Below are 18,306 nucleotides of genomic sequence, written 5' to 3' on the forward strand. Positions count from 1 at the left end.
TGGTATCCATCCCCCTAGAGAGTATAGATGCCTACAGAGGCCAGAGGTGTCAGATCCCCTGAATGTGGTGCTAGGACTTAAACTTGGGTACTCTAAAGAGTAGTATGTGTTCTTAACTGCTGGAACCATCTCTCCAGACTAAATTTATCATTTTCTTAAATTTCACTCCATTGCAATAAAATATTCAGCTACTTTCTTTTACCTTAAATTCAACATTGAGTTTTGGCAGAAAATTTTTTTCTCCTGAAAAATGGTCTCACTAGTCAGCCCTGGCTGGCCTTGAACTTACGGAGACCCTCCCACCTCTGTGTTGAGTGCTGGGAATATAGGTGTGCAGTACAGGACCAGCCTGCACTCTAAACTACCATTTCATCCAAAAACTTCCTCTCAGTCACTTTAAATGGCTGGTATGGACAGCCAGAGCTACACAGAGAAACCCTGTCTCAAAAAAACAAACGAGAACTCACCAAGGCCAGCTGGCCTGGGTCTGAAAAAGCATGGGATAAATCCGGACTACCTGAACATAGCGGACAATAAGGAATACTGAGAATCAAGAATAATCATAGTGGGTTTTTGATCCTACTGCACGTACTGGCTTTGGGGGAGCCTAGGCAGTTTGGATGCTCACCTTACTAGACCTGGATAGAGGTGGGCGGTCCTTGGGCTTACCACAGGTCAGGGAACCCTGATTGCTCTTCCAGCAGATGAGGGAGGGGGACTTGATCAGGGGAGGGGGAGGGAAATGGGAGGCGGTGGCGGGGAGGAGGCAGAAATCCTTAATAAATAAATAAATTTAAAAAAAAGAATAAACAAACACACAGGCTGTTGCCTAAGTAAGTAAAATATTTTTTAGAGTCATGTAAGAAGGCTCATCTGGTAAAGCTACTTGCTGCCAAGCCTAATGGCCTGGGTTCAATCCCTGGAACCGATGCAAAGGCAAGAGAACAGATTCCCACTGACCTTCATATATGCCTTGTCTCAGGCATCCACAGATGCAAACATTCATGTGTATACACACGTGTGCACACACACAAAATAACTGTAGAAAGAAATAGGCTGGGCAGGGTTGCACACACCTTTAATCCCAGCACTTAGGAGGCAAAGGCAGCAGGATCCCTGTTAGTTCAAGGCCAGCCTGATCTATAGATAGAGTTACAGGACAGCCAGGGCTGCAACACAGAGAAACCCTGTCTAAAAAATAATAATAATAAAGGGGGAGGAGGGTTGAAGAGAGGGGCTCAAGAAATGGCGCAATGTCTAAGAGTACTTGTACTCTTTCAAAGACCTGAGTTTGGTTCCTGCCCATTGGGTGGCTCACAACTGCCTGTTACTCCAGCTCCAAGGAATTTATCTAATGCTCTCCTTTGGTCTCTACCATCAGCTGCACACATATTTACATACTCACACAGAGACACATAAATAAAACTTTTTTTTTTTTTAGATAAGATTCACTATGCAACTCTGGCTGGTCTGGAATCACAGTATTGACCAAACTGGCCTGACCCAGAGATCTGCCTGTCTCTGCTTCCCAAGTACTGAATTTAAAGGGGTACATTCAGCATGATAAATTTTTTTTTTAATTTAACCATTTTTTTTTACTTCTAAACATTTGACATTGTAAAAATATGGTAAAACTGATAAAGAAAAAGACCAAAATGTCTAAGACTTCATCTCAGAGTTAGAAAGAATGCCAGAAATTCAGGGCGTGGTCATGGGCACACTGCTCCCAGAACTCTGGGCCTCATTGAAACTTCAGACAACAGTCAGGCTTGCCACTCTTTTGCATACACCTGTAATCCCAGCACTTGTGAAGTTGAAGTAGGGGAATCAGGAGTTCAGCATTCTCTGGATACATAGGGAGTTCAAGGCCAGCTTGAGCTACAAGACACCCTGCATTAAAAGGACTGAAGCAATCCACTGGAGAGAAGGCTCATCAGTTAACAACACTTGCTCTCCCAAAGGATCCAGATTTGGTTCTCAGCATCTACACAGTATCTAACAACTATAAACTCCAATCTCCAGTTCCAGAGGAGCCAATGCCCTCCCCTGGACTCCCCAGGTACTGCTTGTACATAGTACACAGACATACATGCAGGCAAACCACCTATACATATTAAATAAAAATAATGAAGGACTTACAAGGTGGCTTAACTGATAAGGCATTTGCTATATAAGCCTGGTGGTCTGACTTCAATCCCCAGAACCCATGTAAAGAGAGAAGGAGAGAACCAACTTGACAAAGTTGTCCTCTGATCTAAAAACATGGCATACAAGCCCCGCCCACCCCCCCACAACAATACTAGTATAAAATTTTTAATAACAAAGGGCACCATTCCTTGATATTAACCCTTACTGTTAATTATATAATGCTAGCATTTAATGAGGAAACATCTTATCCTCTTTAAAATTCCTATAACCAAGAGAAAGGATAGGAACCATTGGTTCATTAAATAGTGATCATTATCTGTTACATGTCAAGCTCTTATGCAAAATCCTGGCGACACTGGAGAGCAGAGTGTAGACAGTGTGCTCTCCAAGAGCCTGCAGTCTAAAGGAGGAACAAATATATAAACAAAGAATAATGATAATAATATCTGATCACAGGACAACAGAATAGAAAATAACTGATACCTATATTTCACTACAAAATATTTTAATTCATCAAATAATATCTTTTTAATTTTTAGTTTTATTATTTTATATGAGGAGGTAGACAAGTGGATGTCAGAAGATAACTTTGTGGAATCAATTCTCTCCTTTCAGTATAAGATTAGAAATTAAAGTCTGATCATCAGGCATGCATAGCAAGCACTTTTACCCACTAAACCATTCTGTCTGTCCTGAATAAATGATATACTCTGTAGCTGTTGCTTGTTGTTGAAACAAAGTATCACTGTGTAGACCTCACTACCTGGAGCTCGCTATATACACCAGCTGGGTTTGAATTTACAAAGACTCACCTGCCTCCAGTGTGCTAGGATTAAAGATATTTGCCACCGTGCCCAGACTGGAAAACATAAATGTTTCTAAAGTGGGGGGGGGGGGCAAAAAAAAAATCTCTGCACTTGAGAGGTAGAGACAGGCAGATCTTTGTGAGCTCAAGGATACTCTGGTCTAAATGCAAGTTCCAGGCCAGCTAAGACTAAACTGTGAGACTAACTCTCAAAATGACAACAAAGAAAACATCACAATTTTTGTAAAAGAAAAAATACGAGGAAAAGGTATTCAGTGAAACTTAGGCGCAGCCACTCACTTCCTCTTCCTAGCGGCAGTCAGCACTGTGACCAGCTTCCTGGCATCGCAAGTGTTACAAAAGATTAGCCTCAATAACAAACTAGATTCTGGCATGGAATTATCAGAGAAATAATTCATTCCACCCTCTCTCTAAGATGCTCTCTCTGGTTAGCTACCAAGTTGCCAAACCTATAGGATGTTTTTTAGGCTCCATTTCCCTTAATGCCTCTTCAGCATTCCCCACTTTGCTTAAATTCTAACCCTCTTGAAGTCTGTATAACACTACCTTCTGCTTTTTCTTCCACATCACTCAGCCCTTTGTTCTGTCTTGATTTTTGGTTCTGAAACAAGATCTTGAGGCTTGACTGATGGCCTGGTGGCTAAGAGCACTGACTGCTCTTCCGGAAAGCCAGGATTCTCTTCCTAAAACCCACATGGTGGTCACAACCATCCATAATTCCAGTCCCAGAGGAACTGAAAGCCTCTGAAGCCTCCGAAGGTACTAGGCATGCACATAACATAGAGGCATAGACACAAATAAAACACCTACACACAAAATAAAATAAAATAAACACTTGAAACAGGATCTCACTCTAGCTCAGCCTGGTTTCAAACTCACGATGATCCTCTGACCTCAGCCTTCCAACTGCTGCTGAGGTCACAGGCATGAGCCTGTATAAACCATATCTGTTGATCCACTCTTAAAAAATTGGCATTAGGGGCTGGAGAGATGGCTCAGTGGTTAAGAGCATTGCCTGCTCTTCCAAAGGTCCTGAGTTCAATTCCCAGCAACCACATGGTGGCTCACAACCATCTGTAAAGAGGTCTGGCGCCCTCTTCTGGCCTTCAGGCATACAGACAGAATATTGTATACATAATAAATAAATAAATAAATAAATAAATATTAAAAAAAAAATTGGCATTAGGGGGCTGGAGAGATGGCTCAGAGGTTAAGAGCATTGCCTGCTCTTCCAAAGGTCCTGAGTTCAATTCCCGGCAACCACATGGTGGCTCACAACCATCTGTAATGAGGCCTGGTGCCCTCTTCTGGCCTGCAGACATACACACAGACAGAATATTGTATACATAATAAATAAATTTTAAAAATTGGCATTACAGCTCGGTGTGGTAGTGCATGTCTTTAATTCTAACAATGGGAAGGCAGTGTAAGTAGCAAGTTCCAAACAAAACAAACAAACAAGGTTAGTTTTCCACAGGCCTCCAGGAACAACAATGCTCCACACACTTCCTAGGCCATTTCATCTTCGTTTGATGATTCTCAAATTTCACTTCAGACTACACTTCTTCCGAACATCAGGCTCCCAAGAATCTGCCAGGTGTCTCTGGTGGGCTCACAGGTCTCAAACACATGTTCAAAGTTAACCCAAAGCTCCCTCCCCATCCAGCAGTTGTCTCCTGCTGTACTCTGATTTCACTGACTGGCAGAACTATCGACTCAGAACCCTAGCAGTTCTCTCCCTTCACACCGTACCTTTGTTCCCAGTTCCTGAGGTGGAAATGTGGCTGACCAGTTCAGAACACTGATGGAGTTGGGTAAAGAGTATTGTGAGTTGATGGAGTATGAACTGGAGTTCTACCCCTTATGAGCTCTGTGAGCTCAACACTTACCAAATATCCATTCTCTGCAGACACATCATTGAACCTGAAATGTCCAGCTGTAGCATGATTAATTAAAAACCAGAAACAGAGATTGGGGCTCAACCTAAAACCCAGAAAAACAAAGAGGCCAGCCACTGACTCTTACATTGACCTCAGTCTGAAAATGGTGATCCTGCCTCCAGGAATCTCAGAACGAGACTGAGACTGAGAGCTGTCCCCTCCCATTTTATAATCCTATCTAGTTCTGGGATTAAAGGCATGCACCACTACAGCTCAGTTTCTACAGTAAACTAGCGTGGCTACTGGAATTAAAGGTGTGTGCCACCACTGCCTGGTCTGCATGGCTACTGGGATTAAGGTGTGCACCTTCACTGTCTGGTCTGCATGGCTCATCAGTGCAGCTGTTTTACTCTCTGATCCTCAGGCCAGTTTTATTTATTAAAATACAAATGAAATATCACTACATCCAGCTGTTCTTGGAATGTGGGATTAGAACCACTATTCAGTCCTGATAATTCTATCTCCTAATGTCATCGTCCCTTCAACTTTGTTCACTCTGCCATGCTTCTAGCTACCACCCTAGTCATATTCTGGCAAGAGGGAGTTAAGTTCTTCCCTCCTACACCTCATTCAAACCTCTCAACTTCTTGCAATCCACTTCATTTGGTCACAGCACGGTTTGAAATGCTATTTCCTCGCCTGAAATTACCCATAGTTCCCTTCATCTTAAGGACAAATATGCAAAGTTCTAAGCATACTGACTTTAGCGATTTGTGGGACATTTTAAGCTCATTATAAGGGCACTGAGGGGTTAAAGAATGCAATTCCATCATTTCCAGCCCCCGGATTCAGAAGGACTTTGTGAGGATTTGTTGAAGCAGAGTTCCCAGTTTATTTCAGTATGAACCATGCATGATTTGAAATTTTTAATTGTTTTTATGTGTGATTGTATATGTAGTATTAGAGATTAAGCCTAGGGCCTAATGCAGGTTAGGCAAGCACTCTATCACTGAAGTACACTCCTAGTTAGGGAGTTGAGTGTGAGTTGTTTGTTTTGGTTTTTGGTATTTCAAGCAGATTCTCTGTAGTTCAGAATACCTACAAACTGGCAGTCATCCTCCTGCCTGAGTATTCTGAATGCTGGTCATAGGCATTGGGCAAATAACAGTTTCTATTAAGTACAAAACCTTAGTTCAAAAATTCCTTTTCCTAGATCTAGGTTTCTGAAGACATTTGGTGGGGACTTGTGTACCATGACCATGAAAACTTGATTACAGAAACAGCGCCTGGCACTTAGCTCACCTGGCACCAATATGTCGCTTTGTTTTCACTCCCTGGCATAAAAGCTTCAATTAATCACAATGCTCTGTCAGCACCCATCCACATCCATGGAGAGCACAGAAAAAACTGCATTAGACTTATATTTGGAGCATTATAGACATGTACTATGCTTTGGCTAACTGAACAAATATTACAATGTAACGTTCTAGAGAAAAATAAATATATATAAAGAATTTTCTAACAAAGCACATAACCCAGCACTCAGAAGGCGGAGGCCAAATGCCAATTGGCCAATGACCTCCACCCCTATGAAACCTACGACTGCAGTTCTCTAGCCACCCAAAGGCTTGGCAGCAGTATCTGTTTAATTAGTAAATGTGGTTATTATCAGACCTCACTATGCTAGACACATGTGCTGAAGTTTTAGAACTGTGTTAAACAGTATTTTAGATGATAAAATCATTTAAAAAGAAAGCTACATCTCTGAAAACTAAGCTACATGTTTTGAAAGTGACTTTTACCTAGTGTGTGTGTGTGTGTGTGTGTGTGTGTATGTATTGGGGGGCTAGAGAGATAGCTCAACCGTTCTGAGCACTTGCTGTTCTTACAGAGGGCACAGGTTCAAAATGAAGAAGTGGCTCACAACCATGCGTAATTCCTCCAGCTATGAGAGGTCTGACTCTGACAGCTCTGGCCGCTTTTGGCACCTGCATTTACATTCATATACCAACATGAAGATACAAACACATAATAATGACTTTTAAATTTTTGCTTTGGGCTGTATACTATAGTTAGAGATAAATACAACACACTGTGGAGGCATTATTTTAAAAATAAAAGTACTACATAAGACATGTATATAACAATCAAAGTTTTAGGGTTTTATTCCTTTTTAAATATCAACAGTAAAATCTTTAAATCTTGCACTGCTAAGTTTTTGCAAGAAATTGCTGAAAGAAAAAAAGAAAAAGAATTCAAAACTAAAACTATAATTAGCATAACCAAAAAACTATGTCTATGAGACTGTGCAGAGTGGTAAGAACACCTGGCATTTTCCATTGCTCTGTACCACATTACCACAAACACGGGGGGGGGGGGGGAGGCATGCACAAACAAAACACCCACACACATAAAATTTATAAAAATAAAGACATGAATATGAGAAAATTGATACTCGAATTAGCCATTATTCAGAGACAAGAATTTAAACAGTTATTATACTTACCTAACTTGATTCTGGCTTGAGTATCTGAACAGAATACCGAAGGGGCTGGAGATGACTCAGTGATTAAAAGCACTTGTTGTTCTTGCAAAACTTGGGTTCTATTCCCAGCACTCATATGGTGGCTCACAAGCATCTGTAACTCAGTTTCAGGGGATCAGACAACTTCTTCTGGCCTCGTGAGTAATAGGCATGCATGTGCTACACAGACATACATGCATGCAAAACACACGTGTAAAATAAAAATCTTTTTTAAAACGTCTTTAAGTAACATGACTAACCAAATGTAATTGCTTTGGCAATTTTACAAATACAACATCTGCCCAGCACCTGAGATGTAGAAGCAAGAGGACTGTTAGTTCAAGGCCACCCGCAGCTACACAGCAAGTTTGAGTCTAACCTGGGTAACATGAGAATTTGCCTCAAAATAAACAAATAAAAACAAAGCATTCTAGGCTATAATCATAGCTCAAAGAGCAAGAATGCTTGTTCTGTAAGAATGAAGACCTGGGGACCGGAGTTCAAATTCCCAGCACTCACCAAAAGAGTTAGGCATGACTGTACATGCCATTAACCCCAGAGATAGTTATTCCAAGAGCTCTCTGGCCACCCAGCCTGGCTCAAAAGGAAAGCTTCCAGGTCAACGAGAGTCTCAAAGAAATACAGCAAAAAGCAATAGACAACACTCTGTGTCTTGCTCTGGCCTCTGCAACGCACACACAGAGTATACTGCACATTCATGTGAACACACACACACAATCATAAAAAATAAGAGCATCCAGAGCCTCTGGATGTGTCTGTCTTTATCATGATAAAGTCGTCCTACTTCTAATCCTACCAAATTAAGATGAGCCTGTAGCTTAGTGGTAGAGTATTTGCCTAGCAAATGCAAAGCCGGGTTTGATAATTGTTACTCATCATTGAAGAAAAAGGATTCTCTGAAAACATTCATGACCGTCTGATGAGAAAGGCCTCCAAAGGCTCTAATATTTGAATGCTTGGTCTGTGATTGGTAGAACTATTTGGGAATGATTAGGACAGTGGCTCTCAATCTTTCTAATGCTGTGACCCTTTAATACAGTTCCTCATGTTGTAGTGAACCATAAAATTATTTTCACTACTACTTCATAATCAAATTTGCTACTATTCTGAATCATAACTATCTGATATGCAGGATACCTGTGAAAGGGTTGTGACCCACAGGTTGAAACCACTGGATTAGGAGGTGTGGCTTTGTTGGACCAGGTGTGTCACTGCTGTGAGCTTTTAGGTTTCAAAAGCCCACACCATTCCCAGTTAGCTCTCTCTGCCTAATGCTTGTGGAGCAGATCCAGGTACTCAGCTACCACCGCAGCACCATGTCTATCTGCCTGCTCCCCATCATGATGGTCATGGGCTCTAAGCTTCTGGAACCAGGAGCCCAATTAAATGCTTTCTTTTATAAGCATGTCTTGGTCATGGTATTTTGTCATGGCAATAGAAAAATAACCAAGACAACATTTTCAAGCAAAATAAAACTGCACCATCAAAGAGAAATTGAGACACTATTCTATTCTGAGCTGCAAGAGGATCCCAAGGTGAAGAGCAACCTGGTTCTACATGGGAAGAAGGTCTCCACAAAGACAATTCCCCGCTAATATTACCTGTGATTTTCTTTGTACTCTTATTACAGCATTAGGAAACAAAACTTTCAGTCTTACACATCACACTCATTACTATACAGTTATCATGGTGGAAAAGCACATTTTAAAAATTTCATGTAGCCAGGTGATGATGGCGTATGTCTTTAATCCCAGCACTCATGAGGCAGAAGCAAGCAGACTTCTGAGTTCAAGGCCAGCCTGGCCTACAGTGAGTTCCAGAACAGCCAGGGCTATACAGAGAAGCCCTGTCTCAAAAAAAACAAAACAAAACAAAAACCTTCATGTATTTCCTCTGTGGCTCTCCAACACTAGACAGTGTTACAGCACTAAAGTGAAGGAAATTATTGATGCCCATTGTGTTATAGGTGATACATTTTTCCTAACATCTCTGTGTTTAAGTTCCTGAATTGATAATTTTGAAACCACATCCAATGTTCTTATGTCTTTTCAAAGCTGTTTTTGGTCAAGTCTGGTGGCACACATGTATAATTCCAGCACTTGGGGAAGCTGAGGCAGAATGACAAGTTCAAGGACATCCTGGGACACACACAGTGAGATCCTGTCTCAAAACAAACATCAAAAAGTGTTTTCATATATGAAACTCATCAGTTCAATAAAGTAAAAATACTTTGAAATTTCAGATTTTTCAGGTTTATTTCCTCTCAACTAATAGTTCTAACACTGTTGTAAAAGTTACAGCCTCTCCTCCTGCCCAGAGGAGAGGCTGTAACTTTTACAACAGTGTCTTTAATCCCAGCACTCGGGAGGCAGAGGCAGGCGGATCTCTGTGAGTTCGAGACCAGCCTGGTCTACAAGAGCTAGTTCCAGGACAGGCTCCAAAGCCACAGAGAAACCCTGTCTTGAAAAACCAAAAAAAAAAAAAAAAAAAAAAAGTTACAGCCTCTCAACGGCAAGAGTTCACACTGTTCAGTTTCATTTCTACAGAGTCTACATAAACAGACTGGAGAGCTGGCACGGCTATTAACAACCCTTCCTATTCCTCCAGAGGACCTGAGTTCAGGTCCCAGCTCCCAAACCAGGCAGCTCCAAGGGATCACACACACACTTTTCTGACCTCAGAGAGCATCCAAATATACATAGCAGCATATGTGTGCGCTCTCTCTCACACACACACACACACACACCTTAAAAATTTTTAAAAATTATTAAAAGAAGTCTATCTAAATGGGACAGGGCAATTGTAAGCATCCCAGCAGACTGCCTACCTTCAGCAATAGCCTGACTCAATTTTATGGCCCAATATTTATTCAGATGATATTAAGAGAAAGAAAATGAGAAATGCTTATATTAGAAAAGATTTGGTCAGGATTCCCATGTATCTTAATATTTTTTGATAATATGCTATATTCTAAGCAAGACTGGGTGAGCATGCAGTCATTTACCTCTGTAAAGATCAGAATATAGTCTATCCTCTTTGGTGTTGGAGCATGTTAAATTTTCAGTATAGGGAAATTTCATTAACTTTTGGGCACAATGTAAAAGTAAAAAGACTTAAAGTTCCTCTGTGTTTATACATTTAAAAATTTATTCATATCTTACAAACAGATACACTGTGACTACAATTTCACACTTCCAAAATTACACATGGAGCACTGTCACTTGGGAAAACTAGTTACACTGATCTATTTACAGTTTCACCAAAATAGCTCGTGTCATTTCAGTGTTTAGAATGGCATTACAGTTCACATGTGAAGGATTAAAACCTCTTTCCAAAGTTTTAAAAGTTTGATTAAACGTACACACTATGGCACTATGGTAAATCCCAGCACTCAGGAGGTGGGGGGGGGGGGGGTTCAGAGGTTCAAGGTCATCCATTACAAAACCAGTTCAAGAATCTGGGTTACTTGAGACTGTCTCAAAAAAAAAAAAATCACATTTATTGGACAAAACAATCTGAGGAGTCTCAAGTTCAGAGATTCAAAGAACAGGTATGTTAAGAAGGGAAACAAGCTTTTACCAAAAACTGCAAGAAAGAAAGTCGTGGCGGCCGGGGTGAAAATAGGATCATAAACTATTATTGTAATTAATGTGATGCTGGATGAAGGCAGTCCGGTCGGCCCCGCCTCAAACCGTGCAGAAAAGCAGGAGGTCACCTAAACCACGCGGACCAAGGGGCTCTAGCTCCACTTTGGGGCGACGGCGAGCAGACACCAGCTTTCCCGGGTGGGGGGGTTGGCAACGTAAGCGTCTGCATCGGAAAGAGGGGAGAACTCCCTTACTCCGCGGCTCTGGGGATTCAAGTCATCAGAGACCCCCGGGACCCCAACTGCGCCTCGCCGTGCCGCTCCCCCTCCCCAGACACACCGGCTCTGTGGCGTGTGGGGACCAGATGGCTCGATCGTGGCGGCTCCGCGTCTCGCTTTTTGAAGACTTGGGGTTCGTTATTTCTCTAGCTACACCGCGTACGCAGCGCTGGGGCGAAGGCGTGACGGCGGCCCCGGGGCCGCTGAGGAGCCCGAGCGGCCGCCCGGCTTTCCCGCCGGCACCAGGGTGAAGCGCGGACGGCCGGCTGCCCGCTCGGGACTTTCTGAGCTCCGTGGCGAGCCGCGAGCGGGCGGGCGGCGGTGCGGGCAGGGCAGGGCAGGGCCGGGCGATGCGGGCAGGGCCGGGCCGGGCGGAAGGCCCCGTCCCGAGCAGCCGCCGCCCGCCGCGGGCTGTGATGCGAGGCTGGCGCGCCACTTACCCGCCGCGAAGGGTTTACGTAGCGGGCTCGTCACTGATTACGACGGGAAGAGGTGGGGACGCAGAGCCCGACGGCCGCCGCCCAGGCAACCCGGCGACGGCGGCCCCACGTCGCACCCACGTCAGCTCTGATGCGGTCGTCGCGGCCTCTCCGCCGACGCGAACAGAAAGTAGCGCGAGCAGCCGACCGCACTGGGGCCTCGGGGCCTCCGGCCCCGCCCTCCTCTCCCCTCCCCCACGCCCACCGCCTCCGAAGCGGGCGGAGGAGGAAAAAAGTCGCAGGCTCGAACTCTGCCCCCTGCTGGCCGTCAGCGGGATTGCAGAGCTGACAACCCAACAATTAAATAGAAGGGGGAGGGACAGGCGGGGCGGGGCCTTGGTGGGTGGGGTTAACGCTTGGGGGCGGGGCTACTGAAGCGTTCCGGTGGAGCCGAATACTAAGAGGGGTCTAAGGGATGGGATAGGAAACCGGAAGCAACCTCCTCTGCGCTTGCGCCTTAAAGTGCTTTACGTTCCAACTCCTTCCGCGACGGCGTCAATGCTATCTAGGATGACTCCATTCCCCAGCCTCAGCTCCCAAGTGTGGGGGGCTCCGTCCCTGCCGGAGGTGCGTGCTCGTAACTATGTCCTCCCGGACACCCCGGCCTCAAGAGCGCCCCCCTTGGCGGTGTCCGTGGTTCTGGAGCACACCGCTAGGCCTGGGGCCTACTCGGACAGGGTCCTTATGTCTAACCCTGCTGTCTCCCGGGAGAACTTGTTCCCTTCAGTGTCTCAAAGAAAAAGCTACAGGTCTTAGGCAGACGTGTGGCAGAAGAAAGAAAGACGTCTTGTAAAAGGCAGGATTTTTTTTTAGAGCCTGTCATAATGCAGTTTAGGTTTCATTCAGATGGGAACCGTGAGATTTTGCATAATGCCTGTAAAGCAGTCACCTGTAATCAGTACCTTTCTAAACCCTCGTCTTACATTATGCCCTCCTGGAGGGTCTGCTTCTCTGAAGACAGGGCCTTTCTTAAAACTAAATCACTATAAGATCCTAAAGAAACTGAACCAACACTCTTTCAAGAAAATCTCTAGAAAAGTAGCGGTGGGGCAGGAGAGACGGCTCAGTGGTTAAGAGCTTTCCCTGCTCTTCCAAAGGTCCTGAGTTCAATTCCCGGCAACCACATGTGTTCACAACCATCTGTAATGAGATTTAGTGCCCTCTTCTGGCCTTCAGGGATACATGCAGGCAGAACACTGAATACATAATAAATAAATCTTTAAAAAAAAAAAAGAAATAAATAAAAGTTGCTGTGAAGTATTGGGAGCTGTGAACACTTGTTTCAAAGATGATGACTGGTCTCTCTAGGAGTCTCTGTGTTTCAATCTCCAGCCCCTTGCCTGGTTCACAAAGGGTATGGTGGCGCATGGAGCGCAGACGGGCGTGGTGCACCGCAGTGAAGGAAATGCCTAGAAGATAGTGCAAGTGCAAAAGGGATATTTTGTGTGAGAAAAAGTACTGTAGAGCAGGGATGTAACTGGGAGTCACAGCACTTCTCTTGGTCGCCAAACTCAAGAATCAGCACTTGAGGCAGGGGCTGGCGGCTCTCTGAGGACAACCTGGTCTACAGAGCAAGTTCCAGAACAACCAGGACTGCACTGAGAAACACTTGTCTCGAAAAACCAAAAACAACAAAACAAAAAAACCTACAACAAAAACCAAATCGTTGTTTGATATCTAAGGCTTGCGTTAGAGGAGACACAGTAATAAAAGACTGCTATTTACCAAATTGTGGGCAACCCGAATTATTCTAGTTGTAATGCATACAAAAAAGTCAGAATAAAACCTGATCAGTTGCAGGGTACCATGGTTCATGCTTTTAAACCCAGCACACAGAGGCAGAGGCAGGAAGATTCCTATGAGTTCAAGGCCAGTGTAGGCCTCAAACTGGCTAGCTCCAATTGAAAGCTAGGGCTTCACAAAGAAACTCTGGCTCAAAAAAAAAACGATAAGTAAATATAAAAATATTGCATTTATTTATTTTGTGACATGTATGTATATGTATGTGGAGTCAGCTCTCTTCCTTCCACCATGTGGGCTCAGGCTTGGAGGCAGGTGCCTTTACCCACTGAACCTTCTCACCAGCCACAGGTGGTGACTTATGAATATATTATATTTTTATTTATACATATTATTTATTGTATCTATATATATTGAACAAAAATTTCTATAGAGAAGCTGTGTTTGGCTGTGAAGAAAAAATCGTGGAAGGAGTCTTTATCTGCAGAGATTGGTGGACTGATTAGGATTTTGATTCTGTAGAGACATTAGAATTTTGTAGGTTATAAAGCTAATTATGTCAGGTGGTGGTGCATGCCTTTAATTCTAGCACTCAGGAGGCAAAGGCAGGCAGATCTCTGTGAGTTCGAGCCCAGCGTGGTCTACAAGAGCTAGTTCCAGGACAGGCTCCAAAGCTACAGAGAAACCCACTCTTGAAAAACAAACAAACAACAACAACAAAAAAAGTTGCAGATCAGTTTAAAAAGCTGTAATATAATTACTCTGTAGCACTATAGCCCTGAGCCACTTGTCAGCTCATTCGCTTTACATTTTCCAGCCCTTACAGCCTTTATTTTCACACTAATTGGGTGTGTCTCCTTGTTAGAATTGTATTACCTTTAAGGCAGCTAAATAGTACTTCGCTAATGGCTGCTCTTATGTCAAGGTAGATGTGGTGGCTCTCTTCTACAACCCCAGCCAGGAGGAGCTAAGGCAGGGAATTATAGCTCACAGACTGCCTGCAGCCAAAACTAAAACCAAACACTAAAGTTGTTTGCAGGGATTAAGCTATTTTTTTTAAAGCAGTTCCATGGTTGGAGATAAAAGCTTGGGTCTTACACTAGCTAGCTGTTTACTCAACCCCTAAGCTACATCACCAAGCCTTCATTTAAAATCAAGGATAGAATGAAGGTTGACATTCGGATCTCTTTCTGTGTGTTTTTACTTGACAACAAATTCAACTGCCCGATGATTTTGAGTTTCCCACACAAAGAAGATTAACTGTAGCAGGCTTTCGTTTGGGACATCAACCAGCCCCCAAATCATGACATGGGGACTAATTATTAGTTATGAATGCTTGGCCTTATCTTATGCTTGTCCCACAAGCTCTTATAACTTAAATTAACCTGTTTCTCTTCACAGATGTTTTGCCTCAGGGGCTTTTTACCTTTGATTCTGTATGTCCTACTTTCCTGCTTCTCTTCGCTGGCGGCTCCTGCTGACCCGAGGTATCTTCTTCTCTCTCATTTTCTCAAGCCTAGCTTCCTCCTCCAGCTCATTCTCTCTTCCCACCAGCCCCACCTATCCTTCTACTGCCTAGCTATTGGTCATTCAGTTTTTTATTAGACCATTAGTTGCCTTAGGCAGGAAAAGTAAAACAAATGCAACACATCTTTACATAATTAAACAAATGTAACATAAACAAATGTAGCATAAACAAAGTAACACACATTTACATAATCAAAGTAACATTCTAGAGGCTAGAGAAATGGCTCCTTGGTTAAGAGCACTGGCCGCTCTTCCAGAGGTCCTGTAGTTCAATGCCCAGCAACCACATGGTGGCTCACAGCCATCTGTAATGAGATCTGGTGCCCTCTTCTGACATGCAGGTATACATGGAGGCAGAATGTTGTATATATAATAAATAAATAAATAAATAAATAAATCTAAAAAGTAACATTCTACAACAGTGAACTCAGACTGGCTTCTGCTGGGAGGTGCAGCCCTAGGTAGGATTAGAATAGAAATTTGATTTTGTTCTATGAAAAAAAAAAATGTTGGAATGATGTCAGTTGAATCAGTATTTCTTTTTAATTTGTTTATTTGGTTGGTTCAGGGTTTTGTTTGTTTCGTTTTTTTGGTTTTTTTCTGACAATCCCATTCCTATTCCCCTCTACTCCCCAGTCCACTGGGAAAATCTGTTATGTTTCTCCTTCCTAGGCAGATCCCTGTGTTACCCCTTGAGCCCTCCTTGTTACTTAGCGGCTAAACCTATTTTAAGACAAAATAACTGAACTGATAAAAAGAGAACCACTGAAGATGAAACTGAGCCCTACTTCCTCCAAGAAGGAGAACATAGGTATCCCTATTAAAAGGTCATATAGCTAGGTGTAGTGTGCACACCTTTAATCCTAGAATTTGGGAGTCAGAGGCAGGGAGCCTGATCACATAGTGAGTTCCAGTACAGTAGAGTGTGACAGGACATAGAGAGACCCTGTCACAACAACAAAGAACACCATGTGATGGACATTAAATGGTTCTTTGCACAGACACTGTGTATTGACAGTGAAAGTGGGAGCCAGAAAACCTCCACCATTGTTAGAGAAGAAACTGGGGCCAGCAAGATGGCAAAGGAACCTGTTAGGAATTTTCCTAATGCGAGCTCTCTGCCGACGTAAAAATCCCAATCAAGCCAAATCACAACAAGCCAAATTAAAATATATTCAGGTTTAATGGAATTCCTGTGCTCTCGGTGCACTCTGAGGGGGGGGGGGGGGAGACCACCAGGGAACTTTCCTGGAAAGCAGTTTAAATAGACTGGGGGAGTGGTCAAGATTTTAGCTGGCTGTCTTGACCCTCCTCTGGAGAGAGGTCAAGGCTTGGCGGGTTGGGGGGGGGCTACCAATACTATCCTACATGTTTCTGCATTTTATTATTTTTGTTTCATCTTTGTATTCTTTACTATATTTCTAAATTCCCATGCCTCCACTCTGGAAGAAAGGTAATTTTGTTGAGGCTGCCCCACACACACAGTGAAGGCACTTGCTCCAAACCTGGTGACCTGGGTTTGATCTCTGTGATCCATATGGTAGAAGGAGAGAACCAGCTCCCACCAGTTGTCCTCTGACACATGCATCTTGGCTTATGAGCACACATATGTGTACACATACATACCCAGTAAATAAATGTAAACATGTTTAATTTGTAGTTGGCATATGAAATACTCTTCATATGACATTTTACACTCACATATCTTATGATTTATTCACATTGACCATTCCCACGACCTCCTTCACTCATCCTTGCCCATCTTGCTGGCCTCTGCCTTTCATTCTTCTTCCTATCTTACACATGTGTCTTTCTCTCTTTCACACACACACACAGGTTGCACATATGAGAGAAAACATGGAAGTGTCTCTTTCTTCCCCTCTACCCCTTTCTCTTGCTCCGTCTCTTGTTTGCATTAAACTCACCACCACCCCCACATAGTCCAGCTTTGACTTTCCTGTCTTTGATGTCCGTCCTGGCTGTCAACTTGACTACATCTGGAACTTACTAAAAACCAAATGACTGAGCACAACCCTGAGGTATTTTTTTCTTCGTTAGATCATTTGAAGTGGGAAGACTCACCTCTGATCCAGATCTTCGATGTGGGAAGATACACCTTTAATCTAGATAGTTTGTGTGGGAAGATCCACCTCTAATCTGGACCACACCTTATGTTAGCAGCCTATATAATGTACATGGAAGAAGGAAGCTCTCTCTCTTTGCCTGCTTGCTCTCACCCTTGCGACCACATTCATTCCTTCTCTGGCATTAGACCCTACTGGATTGCAGAGTATACTAAAAACAGGAGTAAACTAAAAAACATCCAACCTGGATCCTCGGATGTTCCATTCATAGGCAGCCATTGTTGCATTAGCTGGACTATAACCTATACGCCATTATGATAAATCCCGTGTGTGTGTGTGTGTGTGTGTGTGTGTGTGTGTGTGTGTGGTGTAGGGGGTTATTCTCTGAGTTTTGTTACTCTAGAGAACCCTGACTAATACACTGTCCTATATATTTTTTTCCTAATTGTTTCATATGAAAGTGTTGTATGGCTGGCTTTCTTCTCATGGTTGAAACATGTCCTCCTGAGGGAAGAGAGAGGATGGAGGCTCTTGAGATTGACACACATAAATCTTACAAGATTCAGGAAGCTCACCAAATTATAAGACTCATGGAATTCCTCCTCAAGGTTCTATAAATGTTAAACAATTTCAGGATGTGCCTGGAGGAGAATTCAGTGGATTTACCTGTAGATTGTGCAAGGAGCTCCAAGGATACAGCTTTCAGAGTATCACAGATGCTGGGGTGGGCAGCTGCCTTTGACTCGCCCATTCTCCTGTAAGTAACCCCTCACGTGTAGTCTTGTAAATAGCTCAAATAAACTCATTGCTTCACCAAGCTAGCACTGGGTGAAATGATTTCTTTGGTCTGCCATCAGTGCCCTATCTGGAGTGAAGAAATGTTTGCTCATCTCCCCAGGAAAACTCATGCAACATAATTGGTACTCAAACCAAGACTGACAGAAGCAAAGATAAGCTAGGGAGATGCATTTGCATGGCCCATACAGTCGATGATAAGATAAGATATGCAACGGAAGCTGATCTGTTTGATTGTAGAACAGTCAGGAGGCGATCACAGATGACTACTTTCCCCTGTGTCACAGGGAGGGTTTGTCCCTTTCCTGGATGGTTGATAAAGCATGGACCCTAGGCCAACCTGTCCGAGTATAGAGCCTCCTTTGGGAGAATGCCAATGTAGCTGCCTGTCTCCAAATGCAATGAAGTGGCATGCCT

The 18,306-nt window shown here is 43.4% G+C and overlaps 1 protein-coding gene across 2 annotated transcripts in view; it reads right to left on the reverse strand.

The window, feature by feature from the left end:
- The window catches only part of Crem (cAMP responsive element modulator), a 72,456-nt gene extending 60,469 nt beyond the window's left edge, over positions 1–11,987 (reverse strand). The window contains exon 1 of one of the 2 annotated variants that reach the window (XM_041641540.1): positions 11,705–11,968. The gene's annotated coding sequence lies outside the window, so the exon portion shown is untranslated. Of the gene's footprint in view, positions 1–11,704 lie in introns of both variants that reach the window. The other variant, XM_041641530.1, reaches the window with a different exon arrangement.
- Positions 11,988–18,306: the final 6,319 nt, after the last annotated feature.

The sequence above is a fragment of the Microtus oregoni genome, unplaced genomic scaffold, assembly GCF_018167655.1.
Source record: "Microtus oregoni isolate MIOR12 unplaced genomic scaffold, Mior012 000070F_ref0000104, whole genome shotgun sequence".
In the NCBI taxonomy this organism is placed as follows: Eukaryota; Metazoa; Chordata; class Mammalia; order Rodentia; family Cricetidae; genus Microtus; species Microtus oregoni.